This window comes from Montipora capricornis, chromosome 6 (assembly GCF_036669925.1).
Source record: "Montipora capricornis isolate CH-2021 chromosome 6, ASM3666992v2, whole genome shotgun sequence".
NCBI classification, from domain to species: Eukaryota; Metazoa; Cnidaria; class Anthozoa; order Scleractinia; family Acroporidae; genus Montipora; species Montipora capricornis.
The window spans coordinates 25803510-25806009 of record NC_090888.1 but is presented as its reverse complement, the minus strand read 5'-3'; the positions used below and the strand labels follow the sequence as shown (position 1 = coordinate 25806009).

Here is a 2500-nt window from a genome sequence, read left to right as displayed (position 1 = left end):
GCATGTAATCAGCTGTCTGTCAGAAAAGCAGAAGTTTGTCAATTTCTGTTGAATTTCAGATGCTTTGTCATTTTCCACACATTTGCTTTCCACAATTGGCCTTGGTGTGGGGAAAATGAATATTCTATGGTAATTCACCTTAAATGTTTTGGCCACCACTGTTCTATATTAATTTTTTTCTATGGGGTCTCTTTCTTTTACATGAACTGCTCTGGGTGTGTGGATAAAGAAGACCCTGTTTATAATGCCTCAGAGGTGGCATAGCGATGATCGCTTTAAACAGCATGAGTGACAGTACATGCTTTACTACTTTCTGGTCATTAACTTCCTTTTTTGTTTTGTTGGATCTTTGATCTTCAGTCTCATTTTCCCAGTCTTTTTCTTTTTTCATGCACTCTGTTTTGGTCGTATATCTGCGGCAATTTCATGAATAATTGACAGAAGTGGTGTCAAGAGCATCTTGTTTCATCAGATCATTCTTTAATGCATATGTTTGGTGTGTTAAGTTGTGGTTCTTTAGATTTCATGGATCCGGTTAAGAACATTCTTGGTGAAGACACATTGACGAGTCATTCAACTGTGATTTGTTAACCGGGCCCCAGTTGTTCGAAGGCTGGATAAGGTTATCTGGTATCTAACAGTATCAGTCTGTGCAATGATTTCAGTATTTCTTCCTGTAACCATGAATATGAACATTCTTACGCACATCTAAGTAAGGCTGTGTTTGAAAACCTTGGACAATGTTCAACATGAGGTATATTTTTAATACATTCTGGATAGCGACCTATCCACTGGGTAGAGTAATGAAGCCTTTGAACACATGTGTCACCAGTTTGCCTTTTGTGTGATCTTCTGGCAAATACTGTGTGTTGGGTTTAAAAAGAAAGTTGGGTGTAAATAATATTGATATGATCTTGTGAACAGTCAAGTAAGTTTACATGTGGCAGAGAATTCAGACTTTCTCTCAAGTGTTACCAAGTAATGATTTAAAAAAGGGAGTTTTACTTTTGGTGGCTTAAGGGAAGCCGTCCATTCTAAAGTGAGCAAACTTTTTCATTTATGTTGAAAGCGTGTGGTTGATATAGTGGCTTAGTATAATCTTTTCTCCTCCATCCACATTACTTTCAATAAATATTGACCCCCACTTTCAGCATTTTCTATATCGCCTCTACAGTAAACATAGCTTATACAATATTATATGAGTAATCCCTTCCACCAAAACAGACCTCACGTAAAATGTGACTGGAATTTTATCCTTATTTTAAGAATTAATTTAAAGTAGTGGCTGAGTATAAGCTTTACTCCTCCATCCACATTACTTTCAATAAATATTGACCCCACTTTCAGCATTATTCATATCTCCTCTACAGTAAACGTAGCTTATACAATATTATATGAGTAATCCCTTTCACCAAAACAGACCTCTCGTAAAATGTGACTGGAATTTTATCCTTATTTTAAGAATTAATCTAAAAGGGTATTAAATGATATGTGGCGTGTGCTCCTCAAATGCCATGCTTAAATTGCGACTGGAATTTTATGTGGGCTTTCTTATGTCATAAGAGGAAAACAGCTTCATTGAAAAATCTATTATACCCTTGAATGAAAAAGACAAGGATGGATTTTAAATTACCGTACATGTATATTGGTGTAATCACTTTACCTTTTTCAACTATCTTTCACTGTTAATTACATGTAACTTGCAACAGAAGTTAAATGTGTTAAGTGAAAGCTAATGATTTTCAATATTGGGCAATTTTGTAGTTACAGTTAACTAGACGTGGCATTTTTTGTAGTTTGTACATGTATCTTTTACATGTATATCACTGAAAATTGTCTTTACCTGAAACATTGTCCATGTTCTCTTTCAGTAGCTGAACATTTTTATCGTCATTTTATCATTTTAGACCTCTGTAGTTTTCTATGTTTTAAAGTTTTCTGTGATTTTCTGGCTCAGCTTTGTTCTTGCTCTGAGAATGACAATAATATCATTATTTTTCCATTTATTAGAAAGGAGAATGTAAACACTTCTTACACAACTGGTGGCACAGCTCAACATTTGTTGATCTTGAATTGTTGCTGTTCTTGTTCAACAAATTTTGAACTCTTTGACTTTACGATGACAGTCATGTCAAATACTGAAATGGGCAATTTAGCAGGCAGGTTCAAAAGTCTGACCGCTCACCTCAGATCAAGGAAAAACGGTTTTGTGAACCAAAACCATTCTACGTTTACCCTGATTTCATCACGGTTACCTAACTTAAAGATTAGGGCTAGGGTGATAATTTTCTTGAGGCCTTATCATTTTTTTGACGTCCATCTGAGTTGATCCAGTCCGACTTTTGTAGCTGCCTCAATTAAACAAGATTATTGTGGTTAATTAAGTTGAACAAAAATGGAGACAAGCTCTATTCCATTAAACAAGTTGCCATCAGTTGAGCAGCATAAAGCAATCCGTTTCCAATAGCAAGAAGCATATTATACAGTTCAACATGCCTAG

The 2500-nt window shown here is 35.4% G+C and overlaps 1 long non-coding RNA gene across 1 annotated transcript in view; it reads left to right on the top strand.

Annotated features, from left to right (window-relative positions):
- The window catches only part of LOC138051854 (uncharacterized), a 6085-nt gene that overhangs the window by 1579 nt on the left and 2006 nt on the right, over positions 1 to 2500 (top strand). The gene's annotated exons all lie outside the window — the stretch shown is intronic.